Here is a 24119-nt window from a genome sequence, read left to right as displayed (position 1 = left end):
AGCTGTTACACGTTTTTCTAGGCTGTGTGGAATTTGACACATTTGGAGCCAGTATGTGCATGTCATGTCACCCAGGATGCTTGTTTCCGGTCCATGGAAGACCTGGCTTTGCAGTTCAGGCTGGACTATTCCCATGAGGAATAGGGTCAAGACTGATTTGCATATGTCTAGGTGTGAACTGTGGTGGCAAAGTGAGCTAAATAACGATGATGGATTCAACCCAGATCTGTGACTGGGGGTGAGTGTCTCGAAAGTTTCAGCACTCCGTCCATCATCTCCTTGTGTTGGCTTTGTTTGTCCTAAGTTGGCAGAGTATGTCCAGACGTGGGTCCCTTGCTCACTCTGCACACTGGAGTCAAGCTAGCCTGGCTGATGAGGGGTGTTACCCCAAAATCGGTCCCAGGATTCTTATTTTTGGTCCAGGGAAGACCTGGATTGGCAGTTCGGGCCAGATTATTCCCATGAGGAATAGTGTCAAGAGTGATTTGCAAAGAATGATGATGGATTCAACCCAGATCTGTGACTGGGGGTGAGTGTCTAAGAGGTTTCAGCGCTACGTCCATCATCTTATGTTTGCCATGTCATCTTGTTGACATACATTTACAAGTCACAGCAAACTCCCTGCCGCACACTTGTATATATGAGGCCATGTACCTTCGATCAGCATACTAGGCTGGAAGTGGCAGCTCCTCCACTAAGGCAGAGGCGCGTCGCCCCCACTGCTCAAAAGAAAATTATAATAACTTATGAAGTCATTGGCTCTCGGTGCAAGGTTGGGGCTGGCCAGTGCTGTGAGAGGAGGGGTTTGCATTCCTTAAGTGCACATGACTGCTTGGCCGGTCCTCTCGGGCTGGCCAAAGAGTCCTGCGCACTTTGCATCTTCCCCACCAGGCTTGCTTGACATAGACTGGGGAGGAACTTGCAAAGCCTCCTAGTCCCCGTCTGAGCGCTGAACCCTGGCACTCAGACCAATCACAACACTGGATTGCAGTGTTGGGATTGGCTATGGGGAGCCAGGAGCTTTCTGCTGCCGGGGCAGGAAGAAAAGGACGGAGGAGAGGCGGCGGCTGGCGGGCCCAGGCAAGAGTTTTTTTTGTTTTCATTTTGCTCCCACCCACCTTCCACCCCAGCCCCACCACTCCCGATCGGTAGCAGCTGCTACTGTAGGCTGATCATGTGACCATGGCAGTGGGCAAACTGGAATATGTCATCTACATTTATTTACATTTCAGAGTATTACACGAAAACTGCGCACCCACTTTTTAAAAGCTTCATAATCATGATAAATGTTTGTTATACCATATATAGAGGTCATATTCTGGGTCTCATGAACAAGTGTAGCCAAGGCATGTTGTGTGCCAGTCCTCAGACGCATGAAGTACCATGTGAAACGTAGGCCGACGTGATAGTGAAGTAGTGTGGCTCACTGGTTAGAGGCGGCAGACCCGAGAGCAGAGGACGGCCCGGGACCAGGGTTCGATTCCCGGCGCGGCAGGTTTCTGGACCAGGGTCAGCGGACTCGATAATTCTCTCGCCTCGGTGCCCACTCTGATCAGCGTTCACACTCGGCAACTCTGGGCATTAGCTTGCCTCATCTTCACTAACGGCCCCACCAGACCGCCGGGGATGCCTGGTCTCACCCTGGAGATACCCATTAAGGGACCATCTCTCAGGGAAGCCAGGAAGGGTTTCGCAGCGGTCAAAGCGCCTTGGGACCCTATGGGTAAGTAGTGCGCTATATAAATGCCTATACATACATAGATTACAAACCAGAAGGTTTAATGAACCTCTGTTTCTTGAGGGTTGCCAAAAGGGGAGGGAGTCTTAACAATCCCCAAAATTGTTCAAATTGCTGTCACGGAAAATCGTCCGACGATTTCGTTTTGGCGTATGTACTATCTTCCAAAACGACTTAATTCTGTAGTGAATTTACCCGATAGGTTGTGTGTGTGTCTGTGCGTGTGCGCGCACTTCCGTTGAGAAACTTAATATATTTTAAATTGTATTTTGTGAATATCCTTTGAACTTTAACCCAATGAACCAGCACTTTCAGAACCACAAATCTGCTTGGAAATGGTCTCTTCTGTGTTTATTTTCTGACAATACGTCTGTTCTATTGGGACTGGATTCACACAGAGGGTGTTTATTATTGCCCGCACGACTAATTTATTTAACTAATGTAACTCCATTGTAAATAAGATGTTAGCTTTCATCATTACTGCTTTGCCAGGATAATACTTTCTGCTCTAATAAGTTTAGATGGGACCATTTCTATTGCTCAGCAGATGGTATGTATGTAGTCCCTTGTCAGTAATTATGGATTCATTTCCTGCCATTATGTATAAGCAAACAAGTCTTAAACAGCTTCGGTAACACACTAACGACAAAAAGAAGCATTTCTGTGCTAATGTGTCAGCTATTATAAACAGACCATGCTCACAATTAACAATAACATTTCATAATGATGGACTGATACTGTGACAATGTACACTGGGTGATTACTTTCCATTAATCAAGACTAAGCTCTCATTTCCATTTCATGTGGCAATTTTAGCAGCAGGGGGTATTATAGGTACGACAATTTAAATCCTATTTGTTTGTACACCTGTCCCTTAGGACATTTGGCTATTCTGTTCGCATTGCAAAAATATCTCTCTAGTGCCCAAGACATTTTGCAGTGAAATCAGCACTGCTGAACAAGCTGAAATGAGAAGCTCACCGACAGAGAAAACATTGCCTATTTGACAGCATAATACAATTATGCAGTACATATTTTTGCATAACATAAAATAACTATGGTAAACACTAAAAGCAGTTGGGACCTGATAACAGTCGTTTGGTATGCATGCATGCTACTAATGTTTCATTGCAGGTTCACATAACGAAATCTGATCAAAGGTTAATCTTTTTGAGTATTTCTAATTAGGTACAACTACAGTGTTGCTGGCATTTTATGTGATGTTTCCCCAGTGTAATGCATTTATATTGGTATTTACTGTTTGTATCGATACAGCAACTGGGCTTTTAAAGTGTTTCATAAAAACACATCTAAGGCATCTTAAAGATGGGAAAGATGTAGATAAAAATACAGCGCCATTGCAACCCAGATATGATTACCTCAATGATGGTAAGTGGGAAACAGGCGTCAAGCGGAAGTACATAGCCCTACTTGAGGAAAATATGAAGTAGCTTAGGGGCATATTATCAAGGGCTGGCGATATAATTATCGCCGCTTTAGCATCCGTTTTCGGGCGAAAAGCGGCGACAATTACATTGCACTATCAGCAAGGACACGCTAGCGCCTGTTTCCATGCCTCTGAGCCCTTTCCCTTAACACCCAGGTTTGCATCTCTAATGATATGCAAAGTGGCGTACCTCAGCAAAATAACGTTGATAATGTCACAAACAGACATTTCTCCTATCAGCAATCTGCTCGCTAACCTGCATAGCAATGATAAAAGTAGCACTAACCGCGCTTATCGCAGGTTTCATTACGCCAGCTTTTAATCTTACCTAGCCATTATGTTCCATGAGAGGTGGAGTCTTTGGATAAGCACACCCTGCCCTATTAACAAGGTTTGCCTTTGCGCTGTGCTTTTATCGCTGGATTTCCAGAGATAATTGCACATTTGCCTGTTATCGCCATATTTTTTATCGCTGTAGAGATGTGCGTGGATAATAACGCGTTATCTCGCCGATTACATCCGGCGATAGCCAGCGTTAAACAAATTCACACTAAGCGCCCACTGCGATGTTTATTGCAGTTTGTAGTAGATATGCCCCTTAGTGCCCCACAGTTCTCACAAGAAACAAGAGGATAATCACTGATGTTTAAAATTGGTCCTTATTGTTATAATGCAAAGTATTCAAGTCAAAGGGAATGTTCAAAAATTACATTTTGTAGTATGTTAGTCACTTCAATAGTGCTACTCATTGTAAGAAATCAGGTTTTTGATTGATTGGGGTGTAAACCCTACTGAAGCATCAGCCACAATCTTTGACCCTGCTGTCAGTTCACAGCAGCTCTGCAATGATGTTGCACAATTCTTTCAATCTAAAATTGTGGATATATATTCAGCTTTAGAGTCTCAGAGGTCGGCACTAACTACCTCTCCGTGCTTTCCTGTCCCCTCGCTAACATCTTCCGAGGAGGTGTTTTCAGGGTGTTTGTCCAGCTTTCCACTCCTTTCCCTCCAGGAACTTGAAGTCCTCCTGCTCAAGACTAGGTCGGGGTCTCCCCTAGACCCTTGCCCCTTGAAACTCCTTAAACAATGCAAGGAGACTCTCCTGCCTCTGTTATTAGAGATTATGAACAGGGCAATGAGGGATGGGAACTTTCCCCTACAATGGAAAAGAGCGGTGGTTAAACCACTGTTAAAAAAGCCCACATTGGACCCAGGGGTTCTCAAAAACGTCCGCCCCATTTCGCTGCTCCCAGCCCCGGCAAAGATGCTGGAAACCCATCTCAACCAGCATCTTGCAGCCTTTCCGGAAACTTCTGGCCTTTTAGATCACTCACAGCATGGATTTCGGACAGAGCATAGTACGGAGTCGGCCCTTACCATTGTGCTCGACAACATCCGCACTAGAGTGGATAAGGGCCAGACCACCCTCCTCATCTTGCTAGATCTCACGGCTGCGTTTGATGCCCTGTCTCCCTCAGTGTTAACATATCGACTGAGGGAGATAGGGGTTGAGGGGCCCACACTCAGTTTGCTGGCCTCTTTCCTCGGCGGGAACAGAGAGTCAAGCTGGGGGAGTTCCTATCTCCATCCCTTCCTGTGCATTGTGGGGTCCCTCAGGGGTCGGCATTAAGTCCGACCCTTTTTAACATCTATGTGACCCCACTTGCCAGGCTCATTAGATCTTATGGGATGGAGGTAGTCTCCTACGCCGATGACACGCAGATATTGATGTCTCTCGCCCAAACTGTCATCTCGGCTGCCTCCAATTTTAGACACTGCATGGAGGCAGTTGCTCAATGGATGATCTGCAATTCATTGAAGCTTAATGGCGAGAAGACACAAATTCTGGTGTTCGGAGGAAAGGAGGACATTTGGTCGGCGGAATGGTGGCCTTCATCCCTGGGCGTGTGCCCGACACCCACTGCCCTAGCCAGGAACTTAGGAGTCATGATTGACCCTACTCTGGGGATGGGTCAGCAAGTAAACAGGACTATCTCCACATGCTGGGGCATAATAAACATCTTGAGGAAGATAAAACATTACCTGTCCCCTCAAGCCAGAAAGCAAATTGTAATAGCATTAATAGGCTCAAGACTTGACTATTGTAATGCCTTATATTTAGGCATTAACAAGGGTCTGATAATGCGACTTCAAATGGTGCAGAATGCCGCCGCGAAGTTTGTACTGGATCTACCTAAGCGGGCCTCTGCCACGGCTGCCAGAAAAGCATTGCATTGGCTTCCGATTGAGGCCAGGATCTCCTTTAAATCCCTTTGTCTGATCTATGGGGCTTTGGCCACAAATAGATCGAGAGGCCTGAGGGATCTGTTGATTCCTTATACCCCTTCCAGATCTCTGCGCTCTGCCAATAAATCCTTGCTATCAATCCCCCGTGTTCGTAAAGCTAAGTGGGGTGGCAGAGCTTTTTCAACTTTGACTCCAAGGTTGTGGAATACTCTGCCGACTGAGATTAAATCCCTTCCCTCAAAGCAAGCCTTTAGGAGGGCTCTCAAGACGTGGCTATTTGCCAAAGCCTACCCTTAGCTCTGAATTTGCCTTTTTTATGATTTCCTTTGGTTAGGGGCCTTGATGCCTTCGGGCTTAGTTGCGCGTTTATAAATTTAATTTCATTCATTCATTCATTCAGATCGAACCACAAAAGTCACTAAATTACCCTGTGCCTAACCCTCTGGTAGCTTGGCACAAAAACAGTCAGGCTTAACTTATACATGCTGTGTTCAGTAATTATGGGGCAAAGAAACAGTAATAAATTGAAAATACAACACAAGAAAAACCACACACCAATTTAGAAAAATAGAGAGGCAGTTGATGGGTCAGGTTTATCCTCTGGTTTGGTCTCCACCATGACACCTGTCTTGACTATGGCAATAGGTTCACATTGAGAAGTTTTATCATTTGATTTCATTTCATCCCCAAACTATGCAATTATCCTGGGGCTACCTTTGTTGATAAGGCATACTCTTTATATTAACACGACGACTCATATAATATGAGTTTCAATGACTACCTTTCTACAGTGGATTGTCTTCTTTCTTTAACACCTGAAAATACCGTTTATTGATGTCTTTCTGAAACAGTATTGATACTGCCTCCTCACAGTTAGTTAACTTTTCCAGCTCTACAATTCCAGAAAAGGAAGTATTTAAGCAATATATAGTAGAACATTTTCAAGATAGCTTAATTGCTAAATCAACATCTCCAGATGTAGCTTTGTATTGATTACCAAGAACTAAACAAAGTCACTATTAAAGATCAATATCCTTTACCTTTGATTAAGGATATTTTAGAAGTTGGTAGAGAGCCAGCAAAGTTGAATCTCCAAGGGGATTATCATGTGTTGCTGATGAAGAAGGAAGACGAGTGGAAAACAGTTTTTCCGAACAACTTTTGTTATGTTAAGGTATGTTATGTCTTGTTGTGTTATGTTATGTTATCTTATGTTATATATTTGTAGAACACAACTCATCCTGGGAAGGTATGTTTGTAAAAAAAAATCTCTGCTAGCAAATTGAAGAGAGGAGTACTTCAAATGTATCATGTCTATAATGTCTGGACACAGAGGCATCAGATCTACTTTAGATTTAGTATCACAATCTCTTTGGTGTCCAACAGATTATTGAGATGTGAAAAACTTTTTCTGAAACACTTCACTTATCACTAATGGTTTCTGCAGCTTCAAACTGAAAATATTTGGGGGTGTGGGCAACAAGATGGCCAACAGCATTTACTGACCAAATGCTACCAGCCACCCATTCTCTATCCTGCATCATCATGCACTTCTATAGGCAGAAGAGATCAAGAGGGAATGCCCGCTGCTCACTGAGAACAGCAAACACCCTATTTGGCAAAAAGGTGCTCCAATGATGCAACTATAGTGTCTAGTTTGGCTGCAATGCTAACAGGAGAAAGCAAAATGCAGGCCTCAGCCATGACCACTCTGACAGCATTTTGTTGCAAGGTTCTGTGAGCATCCTGACCCTGCCAAACAAGGGAGCGCCTGCAGTGGTGCCAGATCTACCAAGGAAGATTAGAGGTGGCGGGCAGCATACTTGAATGGAGGTAGCTCAACAGAATTTCTGCTGGGGAGTTAGCCACATGCCACAGTAACACTTGGGAAAGAGGACCCATGATTCATAACCAAAAATTCCTTCATCTCCTCTTTGCAAATCCGGTACCAGCCTTCCTCCTGTAAATACTGTTTGTTAAAAACCCATCGATTGGACCTCTCTGTACCTTTCTCTACCAATATCTCTAAGAAAATCATTGCGTGATCTGAAAAACCATTAGGTAGTGTCTGCTGGACCACAAAAGCCATCCATGGTTCAATAAGTACCAGTTTTCTTTGAAAGTTTTGTAAAAGATTCTCGGTTTTGTGCATTAACTGCCTCTCTAATTTATCAGAGGAATCTGATCTTGGATTCTGCAAGAAGTTAAAGTCACCTCCAAAAATATTTTACCCTGGGACTTGTAACAGTGATTAAAGGAGCTCCTCATAGGGCACAGCGTTATCTTACACTGGGACAGAACAACTCACAAACGTGAGTCACATGGACAGCACCAGATAACTCACCCAGCATCAATGTACACATTTGTCACAGAAGGTCATCCACTTCTTCACCTAGCCTCTTGGCCAAAAGAAGAGAAAAAAACCCTGTAATTCGCCCAGTTTTTAAACATTGAGAGCCTCATTTATGAGGCCCCTTGCGCTGTCGGAACAGTACTTTTTATGACGTTCCATGGGACAGGACCATGCTCCATATTTACAAGGCAGCACTAAGCCCCTGTTTTTTGGCTTAATGCATCCTTGTAAATATTGTCCCCTTTAACGCAGTTTTCTGAGTTAAAGGGACGTGCAATGGGTGTTGCTGAGGGTGTTCCCAGCAACACCCATGGCATTTTGACACTACTACTGAGTTACAAGCAATCATGAATCTGAAGCGGCACCAAAAATGTACGCCTGAAGGCAAAACAAGGAGAAATATCTAATGTTCTCCTTATTTTTCCTTTTTGTATGTGTGTTGCATTTTGCAGCACTCATAGATAAAGGAAAAAGCATCTTGTAATTGTTTTTATACAGGAAGCTTCCCTTCCTGCACAAAAACAATCATCCCCTCAAGGCAGGCACCCTTGCACCATGGTGCAAAGGCAGTGGCGGTTTTACCATGGGGGCGTTTGGGCGCCGCCCCCCCTGCTTTCTCGCCGTGCGAGAAGAAGGCAGAAACAAATGGTAGTTATTTATTTATAACTACCATTTGCTTCTCCCTGCCCTTCTCGCACGGTGATAAAGCAGTCAGCAAACTTCCTGTTTACTCGAACCTCAGGGCAGGGGGGAGTGGCTTGGGGGAGTGGCTTGCCCACTGTTGTGAATACGGACTGTTTGGACAGCCTGAGAGGCTGTCCAAACAGACAGTATTAGCAACAGTGGGCAAGCCGCTCCCCCCTGCCACCTCCCACTCTCCGTTCTGCAGCATGCAGACTAGGAGAAATGACGTGTTTAGGGCAGCCGGCCGAACCAATCAGCGCCGGCTGCCATGGAGGGGAGGGAGGCTGCCTGCAGCCTTCAGTGATGACTCTGGTGACGAGGCATTCAAAAAAATCCAGGATGGCGCGCGGGAGTCTGCAGTCTCGGGACAGGACTCGAGTCGAGAGTCAGAGCGGGAAGCCAAGCCAAGGTAAGTTTTATTACATTTATTTTATTATTATGAGTCAGTCAGTCTGAGTCTGTTATTATTGTCCAATTAGAAGCAGCGTCCCTTGCCAATGAGGTGCTGCAGACTGCTGCTTCTTTTGAAGTTTTTGAAGAGTATTTTTTAAAACCCATAATTTAAATCAAGTGCATGGCAATGCGCGATACTAACTCTGACTGCGAGATGTGGTACAGTCAGCTGGGAAAAACAGTCCAAATGTGAATGTACCCCCCACAGAGCGTGGAATCGTAAAATATATTTCAATTGTGCTGTTTTACACTTGCACACTGGTGTTTGAGTTTGACCCACGAGAAGCATAATTTTCATTATAAAATCGGAACACTCTGACTGCGAGTAGGCCCTTTGAGTTGTTCCTGTATGGACTTTTCTCCACCGCCAATTTTACGCCCCGCCTATTTCAAATGCCACCTGCCGCCACTGTGCAAAGGTGCCTGCTTTGGCGCACGGCAGTCCATTGTGCACCGACGCTGGGGAAAAGAGCAGAAATGTGCCGTATCTCATAGTTACGGCGCATTCCTGCCCTTTTCTTTTACCTAAGGGCAGTGCAGCAGGGAGGCCTGTGATGCTGCCCTATTGTAAAACCTCATAAATGAGCCCTGAAAATTCAGAAAGCTTCCCTACCGGGATATGCATTTCCTGCAATAAAACAACTGAAGGATTCTCAGCTTTAATTCAGGCTTCTATTGATCAGAATTGGTTATTATTATTAAGACTGTTAACATTAAAAAAGGCCATCTTTAAAATATTATTCATCACTGTCTCGACTTTCTTTTCCCAGGGAATCCATTAGGTACATAAAAAGAACCACAAACAGTGTGCAATGTACTTAGTGTCTCAAAAAGAATCAATAACGTGTTACCCAAATAGTCAAATACCATTACATTCAATAACCTACCTCAAATAAAAAGCATGCATAGCTAGCCTGCCCAGCTATTGCCCACAGATGCACACTTACTAAAATACCTCACCATCTTGCAATTGATTCCTGATTCAAGGTACCTGTGTACCTGGCCTTTTCTTTTCACAGACCATCCATCCCAAAGATTAAACTTTTGTAATACAATGATGGAATCTTCCTAGCATTGGCATCCCCCTTCTTTAATATTCAACATTCTGAGCCTTCCGAACTGGTGCATGCTCCTACAAATTGCAAGTTCAGATCTCTTTTTGTCAAGTTTATTACACCCTCCTTCCCCTGATCCACCACCTTTCCCCACATCCCCCACCCCAAGCAGCGGTGGTTGAGCAACCTTTCCACCCACACCTAACATGCTTACCCACCCCTGAGAATACTGGCACCAGGACACTGTGTCAAAACGTGTCAACCCCATCCTCTAGTCCCCCTCTACATGCAAGAAAAAAGAAAAAATCGCAAGTGTCATCTTATATATGACACAAGACATTAATATTGTGCACATCCACTTAACGACAAAAAGCAAACAGCTGATCAGCAAAATATTAATGTCTACATACTACTAAAAATGGCCCCTAGTCATTAGACAACGTATCTATGACTATCTAAGAGCTCTTGTGCCTCTGAAACATTACAAAATAAATGGAATTGCCATTTTACCAGCACCTTCAATTTGGATTGATGTACGATCATTGCCTGAGAACCCTAAGCTTTGAATAAATAAAGCATTTTCACAAATTCTTTCTGTCGCCTAGCTACAGAGGCTGATATGTCTTGAAAAACAAAGAGCTACTTCTGGCATAGTGAACTGTCTCTGTCTAATTGCCTTTGTTAACACTTGCTCTTTAATTCGATAGTCCCCAAAATGTAACAATATTGTACATGTAAGTTTTGAGTTAGGGGCAACTGTGCCAGCACATGATGAGCTCTAGTTAGTGTCAAGTCACTGGAGTGTTCCAGAAGGATGTGGGGTTTTTAAAATGAATCGACCCATTAAAGAAGTTGTTGACCTACACATGCCTCCGTGGCCCCTACTATGTGGAGATATGTGTGCCAAGAATGATTTACCAATTTCTCTAACTTATTTTCCAACCTGAGCTTTTGCTTATGAAACGTTTTAACCTCTTTCTGCATTATGGTGACCTGGTCCTCAATTTCTGAAATCCTGAACTCTGCTTCTTTCAACCCCTCCGGAATCTTAGCCATGGTATCCCTCGATCATGGAGAGCCTGGCATGCAGAGCGACAATTTCTATAGTTTGAGAGACTTTGAGTACTCTAATCTCATCCAAAATAACATTAACCCGTTGCGGGCTAATGACGAGCTCAGCTCGTGGTCATGAGGCACGGTTGAGCTGCACTCATGACGAGCTGAGCTCGTCACGGCCGTCGGAACGTTCGCACGCAGTGATAATTTCGCCGCTGTGCTGAACGTTCCAAAACGGGTGTGGCCGTGACGAGTTCAGCTCGTCATGAGTGCAGCTCCACTGCGCCTCATGACGAGCTCAGCTCGTCATGAGCACGGCGGAGCCGCACGCGGCCCCCCTCCCCCTGCACAGCAGGAAAAAACACCCTGCAGGGAAGGGGTTAAGCATATTTTTAGCATCCCATTGCATAAGCAGTGTCTTGCCCCCTGCTGTGCATCTTCATGCAACTGTTCCCACACTAATTCGCTTTGCTCCCTCTCACTTCCCAAGTTGGCCCACTCAGTGACAACAGGTAGGGACAGTGGCAGAGAGATCTGTGAAGCAGGTGACAATAATTGACAGGTGCCAGCTTCACTTCTGGCTGGCATAGCAGAAATTAGAAGGGGGAATGTAAAGCTACAAACTGAAAGCCCTCGACGAGTCAGCCCCAGCACCGGTACCTGTTTCGTTTTGCAAAAATAGAGGATATTCCTTGATTTTAGACAGGCTTGCTTCAGACTCCATAGAGGGCTCCACTAAATTTCCCACAGACGCTTGCTTAGGTAAAGCTGCTCCGGTGAATGAATAATATTTGTCTCTTTCAGATCTACTTCTGAGATTTGAGAATGCTATGGAGCATTCACATTACATTCATGGATTTCTATATTGGTGGTCATTGCGGGATCGTGATGCAGTGAAATAGTATGGTTTGCACAAGCAGCAACCTGCCCCAATCACTTTTCACCCTTTGAGTCAAAATTGTAGTGTCCAAGTTGTCTGTAGTGCCTGGTGCTTTTGATCAACTTTGCAAACTTTACACAGTACCTGGCCCTTGATTATAAATCAGAGCCATTTTCGAGAGCCTTAACAAACTGTACTTCAGTACAGTTCTTCAGTGTTACAGGGCTCTGGCACGAAAATGAGATACAGTCCACCCAGTGACCCAATCAGGTTGCGAAAACACACCCTATCTTTACTGCAGCAGAGCGGGACACTTATACCCGGCGGAAAACTGGGTGGCCTGAGCTCAGTCGCCCCACGTCGTATTAATTCTCTACAGCAGGTCACTCTCACCAGGCTGCGTGGAAGAGGTGCAGTCATAAAAAAAGGACTCCAAAAAGAAGGCAGCAAAGTCAGCCGGAACACACTGCCTGCCTCTAGCCTCGTCCGCATGTGTAGCATGCCCCCGCTAGAGGCCTTAGCCTGTGAAAATATCAGTCACATCGAACATCAAAAATGGAGACGCATACGAGTGCAGCAGTGCATGCCACGGCATCCTCTAACTGCCATCACAAGCCGCAGCAGTGGAACAGCCGTGCAACAGCAGAATGGTGTCCTGATGTGGAGGGGAGGAGCATCACCTGGTGATAAGTCACGGGTCTGTAACGCAGCCATATGGACCTCTATAGGAGATATGCCATTCTCCTTATTAATGCTGGCACACCATTGTCAGAACAAGATATGGATTCTGGCATTAATTTGGAACCTGATATAGTGCAAAACTGGGGGAAAGTGGGGTTTAAGAACCTAGCAGACTTTTTAAGAGGTGAGAGGTGGATATGCATGTCTGAAGTCCGTGAATTACTTCAAGGTGACTTTCTGCTTCTTGGCTGTCTTAGAATATTGAATAGAGCATTTAATAATTTAGAGACTGGACAGCTTAGATGCTGTCAAAAAACGGTAACTGCTATAGTTAAAGCTTTTGACCATAAGCGCTGCGGTGAAAGGAAAATATTGCTTGCCTCCATGAAGGGCCCAGATCTTTGCCAAAAAGCAATCAAAAAAAGGGGAAAGAAAGAAGAGCTAGAATTAACAAAAAAGATGCGGTATAAAATGAATTCACTAAATGTTAGTGTTCTGAAAAAAGCCAATTAGCACAGAATGTTATTTTGTAATCAGTGGCTTCTCTACAGAACCCTGCAATTTCTTGCAAAACTCAACCATAGGTGGTCGGGTCATTGCTTTCCATGAAATTCATGGGCTGTTGCAAATTGAATGCATGTATTTGCTCGCTGTTCCCCTATACAGGAATTCTGGAAATAAATATTTCAGTATTTGGAAAAGGATTGGCAGAGTAAACTAGCTCCCAGTATCTGGTGGAAAGTTTAGGGGTATGAAAAAGTTGTTGCTGGCTCACAAACTGAGTCTTAAGGAGCTGGCCGTCAAGGCCAGACTAGCAGAGTCCAGCAGTGATGGTGGCAGCATACCTGCAGTGTCTAAAGGGGACACAAAAGACTGCATCCCCAAGGAACTGGTGCCCAGTTATGTGGTGAGGGATGATATTGACAAATGAGGAAGCCCTGAAGGTTCCCAAGATCCCAGAAGAGCACTGGGGGTGGTTTGTGGAAACATATGTCTACAGTAGGGAGGGACGCCCTTCTTACTTTAGAAGTTGGGGACCAAACCAGACACTCTCCTATGAAAGCTATCTTGATAGCTAAGTTTGGGTTTACCCCTGAAAAGTACCACCAAAGGTTTAGGGACAGCCAGAAGATCCCCAATCAATCATGGGTAGATTTTGTGGACTACTCGATCAAGGCACTGACTGGTTGGGTGCATAGCAGAAAAGTTAATAATTATAATGGGTTGTACAATCTGATTTTGAGAGAGCATATGCTCAGCATTTGTTTTCCAGAGCTGCACCAGCACCTAGTTGAGAGCCAGTTGACTGACCCGGTAAGCTAGCTGAGGAGGTTGACCTCTGGGCTAGCACCAGAATGTCCAAAAACGGATATGGGGTAGACTCCCACAAATCTGGTTGAGGAACTCACGAGAAGAAAGGGAGAGTAGAAAAATGTAAACATAAAGAGTTCTGAAAAGGCCCCGAACATAATTCCCAAAGGAGTAGTTGTAACCAGTCCCATAATGAGCCTAAGAAGAAGGGGTACTTTGACAAGTGTACAGGGAAGTTGGTACCCCAATGCAGCTAGTGCTTTAAGTATGGGCACTCCAAGGGCAAATGTAAATGTCCCAGAGGGCACAGTCCTCCACTGGTGGGCAAATAACTAGGCTGGCGAGCAAAGCGTTCAGGGAGGAGATAGACTCAGTTATCTTTGGGGAACACACTGAGGTGACTCTAGTTTCCCTGAAGGGATAAGGGGATGGTGTAAAAGGCCAATATGCCTGCCAAAACGTCTAAGTACAGGAAGTGGATAACCATCAATGGGAAACAGGTAGAGGATCTGAGGATACAGAAGCCAGCATGACTGCTGTAAGGTGTCAGCTGGTGTCCTCAGAGTAAGTCCTCCCTAACACATTCCACCAAGTCAGAGTCGCCGACAATCATGAGAACCATCTACCAGTGGCTTTGTTTCCCTTTGAGTGGGGGGTCTCTGGTTCTCTCTAAGCATTTGTGAGCCCTGACATGCCTGTAGATTGTGTGTTGGGGAACGAGATAGTGTATGCTATCTGGAGGGAGTTGAAGCTCAAGTCACACTTGGAGGATTGCCTGAATGTGTCTGTATGACCACAAGGTCCATGGCTGCCCAGGAAAGGAGTCAAGTTCATCCAGAGCTTTGAACAATGGCCCAGACAGCTGCCAAGGAGGAGAAGGGGGCGTGACATGAGAAACCTGCCTCGGAATTTTCACAGTTGTGTTTGACAGGGTACCTGGCAGGATTCCGGAGAGCTTACAGCAAAGGACAGTGCTACCCTGCGTAACCTGCCTGAACTTGCTGGTAGGCAAGTTGAAGGTGGGCCCATAAGGAAGGAATTCTGCAAGAAGCATAAAGGGAGCCCACTATAGAAGGTTTGAGGTGGCAAGATGAGGTCCAGACAACAGATAACACCTCTTGAGATCACTTGATCAATTGGGAGAATGACTTCCAATATTGCGAGGCTAAGGCTCCTGGGTCTGGGGCAATCAGTGTGCTGGTAGTCCCCCAGTGCTACAGAACCTTCCTACTGGGTTTGACACATGACATACCTCTGGCAGTACATCTAGGGGAGGACAAGACCTCCACTAGGCTTGTTGCCCACTTCTATTGGTCCCAAATGAGTATGGAACAACTACAAAAAAGTATCAGAGGGTCTAGAAAAGGGAAGAGTTTATAGATGACAGACACCAGACCAACAATACAAAACCCTTTGACTGATTGAACATGAGCGTGGTGTGCAATGACATCTCAATGGATGAGGAAAATTACCCATCAGTCACCACTCGGATCCGCCCTTCATCATTTGGGATTTGTCCAGACCATCCGTGTGAGTATATGTTATCACAGGCATACGGAGACCAGATGGTAAATAGGTCTCCTTCGCTGTACCAACAACAGTATGGTCTACCACTCTGTAGAACCTAATGAGTGGTAAAATATGGTGTGACTAGGGAGTGCAGTGCAAATAAATGTGAAAAAGAAACATAAACAATGTGTTGTAAAATTGGATAAGGGAGCATAGAACTAACTTTATTCAAATGATGCTCACTTGACCAAGATTAAAATTTATGTCAAAGACAGTTAGATTAAATGGGCTGTCTAAGGTGGAACCAGGTCGACATGTTTCAGCAATTCAGGACACTTGCGTCCTTGCTTTCATCAGGACCATATAAACAAAAATAATGCTACTGCAAGATAGTGAAAATGAAAAGTGACAACAAAGAAATAGTGTAAAACAAACAAGTGCAAATGTCACCTGCAGTTTCCAAAGTGTAATATTTCGTCGTGAAACTACAGCTAGTGTTGTTCACAGAGTCTGTAAGATATGACGACCTCACCCCACCTGGCAGTGGCTCAGGAGAAGAGTGAAGCACCGCTCTGTCCGTCGGTGCTCTGTAGCCAGCGTCTGAACCGACTCAGTCATATAAGCGGACTAGAATACTTCCGGACCAAGATGGAGGAGTCTTTCCCACTGATTAAACAGGGGAGTTAGATAGGTAGCCCACAGAAGTGGTTCATTCTTAATTACTGTCATGGGGATTTCATCGGGACCCATTGCTCCAGAGGATCTCATTTTTTTGATTGTTCCGACTACATAATAGATTGCGTATACATAATTAGATTCAGGAGTTATAAGCTGACTGGATGTCACAGGGGTAGAATTAGTAGAATTAGGATTAGCAGAGTACAGTTCTAATACATGAACTCTCCAATCCTCTTCTTTAATGGGGATAGGAAGCGAATTCCCTCTTGTGCCACAGCAATTGGCGATTATTTCCCCATATCTTTTGGCATGATTTTTAGATGCAGCCTCTTTTAATTGCACCCATACTCCATCTTCTTTTATTCATTTTAAAGAGCGTTTTTTCCTTTGTCTCTTCCTCTTGAGTAAATTTAATAAATTCATTCATGAGAAAAATTCAAAAACTGGGCTCCCACTAGTTTATTTATTTCCCTATTTAATTTTAATAATGGATTAAAATGTATTCTTCATTTAGTTGAAGCTTGCGGTAATTTACAAGATTTGGCCAAGTAACCTATATTGTGGGAATGGACTTCAAATAAATCCAATTGAAAAGGATCGCACTCACCCATCAATAATTGCTGTTAGTCTCTTATTAGAACCGTTAAGTCTGCTTTCAATGTAATGGTAGCTTGAGTATAACAGTGGATTCTACCATTAGACGCATTGAACCCTACTGTACTACCTTTGAAGTTCCAGGGATCTACCTTAGCGCAACAAATTCAAATTCAAGGCAAATCAACATATGATCATTAAGAGCATTTCCCATGACCTCCATATTTCTAAGTTTACAGAACAAATCTGCTGAAGTAATTAAATAGTCTATGACAGATCTTCCAGATGGCGCCTTGTGAGTATAATTTGCTGGAATATCCTTTTCTAGCCTCCCATTAAAAAATATGAGATCTAGGCTTCTCATACCTTCAAGTAATTGGGTTCCTCTCTTGTCAGTCCTGCATTGAATTGGAAATTGAGCCTTGGGGATATTTAGGGCCTCATTTTTTTCAGAATTAGCAAATATCTTTATACTGTAAGATGAGACTTTAGCATTCGAATCTCCCACTAATGTAAGGGACCTACAGTTTTCCCTCTCCAACGTAGAGGAAATAATAGCAAATAAATCATTCAATAGGAAGGAATAAGATCTATCAGGAGGTAGATATGCATTTTTACGATCAGCAAAGAATCCAGATTGCTTTGGTCATACTTGTGGTTTAGCTTAATTGCTTGAATTAGGTTGGAGGCATGGTGAATTTCTTTATATGACCAATTGAGGCTTGTGCTTAACAAAACGGCAATACCTCCTTTAGCGTGACCTCTATTCACTGGAAACGCAGACCGGCTTAGTACTATATAATCTTCAGTGAATCAATTCTTTGTGATCCATGTCTCTTGGAGACAAATAATATCGGCGTGCTGCTCTTTTAAAAACAAGAGTTTGTTTTTCCTGGTGCTTAAGCCGGCAGCGTTCCAGGATAACACACTAATGTCCTTGCTAGGAAGGATTCCTACCTTTTAGGCTTTGGGATCTACTTGTGTTAAGAGCACCTGCTAGTCAGCTCCATTTCTTATTTTCCTCCTCTACGGGGGCACATGCTCAGTATTTTTCTCTATGTGTAGGGAAACCCCCTACCTTCTTTACTGAGAACGACCTGTAATGTACTTTCTCTCTCTAACAAAGGTTTACCCTATTGGAGGATTCTAAATCAAAGTGAAGCAGCTTACGTGGTGCCACTTTGTTTGAAGCTTGCTCCACATCTGGGATTAAAACATCAATACCACTAGATCGTAATTTATCACTATGTGCCAGAATCAAATATGAAATAGCTTTGGATTTGAATGTTACTCTTGCACCCCTGATATTATGATTATATTTTTGGATCTCAACCAAGGGGATATCATTACTCTCAATAACTTGAAGGCCTGTAATGACAGCAAAGCACCCCAGCTAAAAGGACCCATGTGGTTCAAGGTCAAAAATAAATGTTGGGGGCGAGATGTTGCGTGGTATCAACAAAACTGGTCACCTCGTTAAAATGTTTGTGTGGGTTATAAATGGCATCATTACCTAAGGAAGAAACAAAAAAAGAGGTTTTGGGATTCAGAGTATTCTGGACAGTAGGGGAAACATTTAAGTCTATCAAAACTGATTCTTGTAGCGGTTCATTTGGTACCCTTACATTTGGAAGAGAGGAACAGTGCCCCAATTGGCTACTTCCTGAATGGTCATCCTCCTCCTTCAAAACATTTGAATCCAGCTTCATAGGCATTTTTTGAGTAGGGTTGGGATCAACGCGTAGCTGTTTTGTCCTTTTTTTGCTAATCCTTTGGCGTTTTTCTCTTTTTTTTTCTTCTTTTTTTACAGTCAATATTGCTTATATCCATAGACTTTTTGATTGTTTTGAGAAAAATGGGAAACATCTTTCGAGATATACTTGTGTTTATTTTTTCCTACTTAACTTGTGGACAGGACAATGGTGCAGCCATTGTGACTAAAGGCTCAGGATCAAAATACTGCTGCAAGAAGGATATGTGTAAATTATCTACGGGATCCGAGTTTTGTTTCCCTTTGATTTTATTTTTCCCCCTAAAAAATGGCTTCCCAGCCTGGGTGCCAAAGTCCCGGCTTTTACCATTTGAGATAGAGGCAGATAAAGTAGAGTTTGACTTGACTAAGTTAACCTCTATAAGTGGAGGAATAGATGCACTCTTCCCTGTGTTGGGGATGAGAGAGGGAGATTTGCCAGCTTTATTTGGCAAAGATTTTTGTTCAGAGGCTATAAACTTTGTCAAGGACAAAACAGAGTCAAAAATAAGGTCGGAGTTACCTACTGATCTATCCAAAAAAGGTAGAATAGAAGACAACACTCTTTCCAAATGAAATAGTGATTCCGACATAGGTATTTATGACTCTGGATAGCTGATTGAGGCAAAACAACTCTGGGACAAAACAGGAGTTAGGGAGGCCTCTGAATCTATTGATCCCGATTCACTAGGTGTACTGCTGAACAGACGCATTTTGGCTGGGCAATGCTTGACAGAAAGAGAAGTAGCAGGAATAATTATCCTAGATTATTCCAAGTTAGAAACTTAGGACAGCTTAGGGGACTGATTTAACCTGATACCCCCGTTCGGCTTCAACAGTTCCTTTTAATAAAGAATGAATAGTTAAATTAGCCAGCAAGGAATCACCCTCCCCAAATTCTAAGGGCTGAAGATCTATAGGTCGTGGGCCCATGTTTTCGGACAGTAAATTAGTGATTACTTCTGGCAGTGGTTTTCCAATGGAATCAATAGCTCCTACGTGAACTACAATATCTTTTTGAAGAGATCCCTGCATCTCTGCTGATTTAAGACTTATTCCTTTTTTTTAAAAAAAAGGATGGAATGGTATTAAAACTCTTCAGAATATTTATTTGCATTGAATTGTTCCTTAAAGGATTAGCTTTGTTTTTTTTACATGCCCCAGAGTACACCAATCTACCCGAGCGCAATTTTTTTGCAGTCATTACTTAGATCTTGAAAATAGAAGACCTTTAGGCAAGCCGACCACTTAGAGAGATATAAATCCAATGCGCCAGACCAAAGATGCACCGCTCATGCAACACTAAAGACCAGACGCAGGATTTCCACTCTCCAACTCGCAGGTTTGCCAAAAAACACGGAATCGACACAGAGCCAATACAATCAATATATACAGTCGCTGTGGCAGGTGGAATTGCAGAGATCGCTAGATTGCTAGGGGTAGCACTTTGGGACAGGTTCCAACAGCGCTGGAGATGTGGGCTATGCAGACCAGCAGGTTCAACTCAATTTATTCAGTTTTGTGGAGGTGCAGGAGTTGGTACTGCAATTGGTTGGGTTATGCAATTAGTAGTAAGGTGGGGTAGGTAGAGGGTAGGTGGAAAGTACTATGAGGATTGCAATTCTCTCCTCAGTCCTCCTGGTTGAAAAAAGGGCGCACTTTGCTTTGCTATTTCCTGGCCCACAGGTGACTTTCCCGTGCTCCTCTGCCAGCTTACAAACTGCAAAGCCGCCACCAAGAGCCTGGACCGGATACACATCCACCAAGTCTATAGGTGCAGAGCCATGTCCCTACTGGTCTAATGCAAAAAACAAACAGGTCAGACACAAAGGCCAAACCCAGGGCTTGTCTAGTCTTTTCAGTCCAGCTATGACTTGACTTGACTTTGTTTACAGCTCTGCAGGTTTTAAAGCCGTCAAATTATCAGTTCACTTAAGTCCCATTAAGTGCTTAAAAGTGATAAAAGATGGGTTAATGAAATAATCTGGTGAAGTTTGAATTATGTGTGCTCCTTACCCACAGCACGCCACATCCTGCCATAGACCGCCAGCCGCACTTACCACACTTTTCTTACTCTGCAAACCGGCAGCTACAGGCAGCTACAGGGGTCTGGGCTTTCAAACTGCTGGCTGCCGGCCGCCGGAAGCAACAGCGGCAAAGGTAATGACGGCCTTCAGCTGCTCCCGACAAACATCTGCAGTTCTCTGGAAGAAGGAGGCCCACGATTATGATAGCTTGCGGGCTGCGGGTCGCGGATGAACTCTGCGGGTGAAGTTCTGTGACGGGCGGCTGGCAGCTACAACGGGCGGCTACGGCTGTAGCTGCGAGTCCTCCTCGGCTCCTCGGCTTCTCCTCCAACGAAGCGTGGCATCACCAGGTGCTGGGGCATTCTGGTTGTGTTGTGGGGAGCCTAATTCTGCCCATGAAAATTAAGAAAGAATCCTGGTACCTTAGGGTATGCGCCTAGACTGAGCATACATGTCATCCTGCTACCTAAGATTCCAAAACCTGCCTGTGAAGGGCCATTGCCCTTGATAGAAATATGGCCTACAGAGTATGTGTGGTCGTCCCCTCATGACATACAGAAATGTCCCGGGGACCTCCATGCACCAGCTTGGCCTATCAAGAAGATGCAAACAACCAAGGCCAAATTAAAACAAATGAGCTCTGTGGCACCACTTGGCAAGTTTAAAAAGTGCACTGGGAGCTGCAAGAGTACAGCAGCCCTCTAGAACCTCAGTGTAGTGTTTGACCAGGGTACCCTAAGCCTTCAAGGGGGCTGTATTGGAGACTCTGGGAGGATCCTTCAACTGTTTTTAAGCTCTCCTGGAGTTTGAGCTTTTGTACAAAAGACTCTAGATGCAGGAATTCTTGTTGGAGGTTTTTAAGGCTATGTTGCAACATGTTCAAAAGTCCAAGAAAGACTCATGCACACAGTTTAAAGAAAATTGAAGTTAACTGTGAATTAGTACCTGTTTTTCAATTAAGGTCTACAAAGACAAGTTAACAGTGAGTCAATCAATCAATCAATCAATCAATCAATCAGTCAATCAATATTCTTTATTCAATCTCTTAAAAGTTAATCATAAAAGATTACTGATACATGAAAAATACTGTAGCATGCTGGATTTTCTCAGCTTCTTTGACTTTCCATTCTTCATCATAGAATACCAGACCCTTCTGAGTTTCAGCATTATTGACCCTCCCTAGGATTTCTGATATGCTTATGCTACTCAAGGGAGCTAACGTTTTTTCTATGGTGAATCTCAAATCTGCGTACCACCAGATCATGCTTGATGAAGAGTCTAGGGATCTCACGGCGTTCATTACCCCATTTAGAACTTTTAGATTTATTAGGCTTCCATTTGGTCTGGTGTCTGCGGCGTCAGTTTTTCAAAGGGCTCTAGAGAATGTTTTGAAAGGTCAAGAAGGGGTAAAGATTTATCAAGACGATGTGTTAATTTTTGGACAAGATGATTTGGAACATGACTTGAGAGTAAAAGAGGTTTTGGGAAAGTTCGAAAAATGTAATCTTACTGTCAGATTAGATGAGTGCAGGTTTAAGAAATCTTCGATTGTTTATTTAGGACACACTATTTCTGGTGAAGGAGTGGCACTTAAGAGTGATTTAGCAAATGTAATTCAAAATCTAGCTTCCTTGACAAGCAAAGAAGAACTAATGAAGTTTCTCGGCATGGCCGAGTATTACAGTAAGTTTGTGAGAGGGTTTGCTGAAAAGTGCATTAATATGAGATTATTGTTACGCAAAGGTGTGGAGTTTTGCTGGTCTGCGGAATGTGAGATGGAATTCAAAAATATAAAAGATTTGTTAAAAAATACTCCTAAATTAAGCAGTTTTGATCCTTCTGCAAGTTCAGTTCTCACCACTGACGCTAGTATGAAGGGCTTAGGTGCTGTCTTACAACAGGAAGGTGCTGATGGTACGGAAAATGTGATTTTGTTTCTCTCCCGTAGTCTCAGAGGTGCTGAACTTCGTTATTCTGTAATTGAGGGAGAAGCCCTCAGCAGTACACTGGGCTATTAAGAAACTAAAAAGACGTGCTTTGGGGTTCTAAGTTTGAAGTCCGTACTGATCACAAACCCCTATGTGAAATACTTGAAAATAAAGGTATTGACGCTGTCTCTGGTAGGATTTCGAAATGGGTAGTTTCATTGCAGGAGTACAACTTTGAAATAAAATACTTACCTGGTGTTAAGAACACCATAGCTGAGACCCTCCCTAGATTGGTTGAGATGTCTGTTGGTGATGAAGACCATGTTGATGATGATTGGAATGAATGGGTGTTTAATCTATTTGGGGCGACCCGAACTATTTACTGCCCCAGAAAATCTCCTAAAAGCTGATATGGTTTGGGTTAAAAATACTTATCTTATTATATCACAAAGTGAAAGAGAGGCTACGGAATTAAATACACCCCTTGTGCATGCTCATCAATTGCTATGAACATCACAAAGGATTAAGCCATATCTCACTATTGTAACTAATCAGCATCATCGTTTTCTCCTGGTCCGATTCAGATTGAACCCGTTGCACTTAATTTATTCTGAATCTAGGGGATGGAAAAAGCTGGAGGATAAGGCAGTATGTACATGCAACAATTTGTCCATCTCAGATTCGATTCACCTTGTCTTATTTTGTGACCACTTTTTGCATATTTGAAAAGGATTTATATTACCTATTTTAAAAGGCAAAGGTTTTACTCAGGCCAGACTGGCTTTTTTGTATTGACAAATGCTTAACAATGTCTGGGAAACTTTTAATATAGCTAGTTTTTTAATCGCAGCTGTTAGACTAAGGAGGAAAGGAAAATTAGTACCCCTGTAAGAAATTGTATGAAATGTTTATTTTTTTCTTATCATGAATTAGATCCTGTCCTTGACATCTTGTGATGTATATGATATTGTAATACCAAAGAAATATTATTACTGTGTATTTCCTTATCATTTTAGTATGCGTTTATGATTTTAATTAATAAAATTAAGTGAATTTGACTCACTGACTGGGTGTGTAGTGTTGAGTCTGACAAGGATGAGGAGTTACAAGAGATCTTTAGACTCCTTGGTAAAGGTTGGCATTTTAAAGTCCAGGGTGTCGGAAGAAAATTTTGGAATGTCAGGAATGAACTCTCTGAAAGTAATGGACGTCTTTTCAGAGGCATGAGATATTTTCCCCCGGTTTCTTTGAGAGAATAATTATTGGTCTTAGCTCATGATGGGCATCAAGGTATGTCCAAAACAAAAGAGAGACTTAGGTTGACATATTGGTGGCCTGGTATGGACTTACTGGTTTAACGTTTAATCAGAGAATGTGTTCCCTGTGCTTTCAGTGAAAAGAGTGTTAAACCCAAGGTACAGCCCATGGTTGTTGGAAATCATCAAAGTAAACCATGGGAAGTTGCTTTTGATATTTTGGGACCTGTTCAAGGTAATGGTGTGGAGGCTTATGTCCTTGTCATTATGGATATGTTTTCAAGATGGCCCGAACTTAAGATTTGTAGGGGTATTGAAAGTAAACATGTTATAGAATTTTTGAAAGAAGTTTTTGGAAGGGAAGATTTTCCTTCTTACAGATAATGGTGTACAACTTGTCTTAAGGAGAGGGAGAACTTCTTAGCCAAATTCTCCATAAAGCACGAGGAATGTTCATTTTATCATCCCGAGA

This window comes from Lissotriton vulgaris, chromosome 8 (genome assembly GCF_964263255.1).
Source record: "Lissotriton vulgaris chromosome 8, aLisVul1.2, whole genome shotgun sequence".
In the NCBI taxonomy this organism is placed as follows: domain Eukaryota; kingdom Metazoa; phylum Chordata; class Amphibia; order Caudata; family Salamandridae; genus Lissotriton; species Lissotriton vulgaris.
This window is presented reverse-complemented; position numbering follows the sequence as displayed.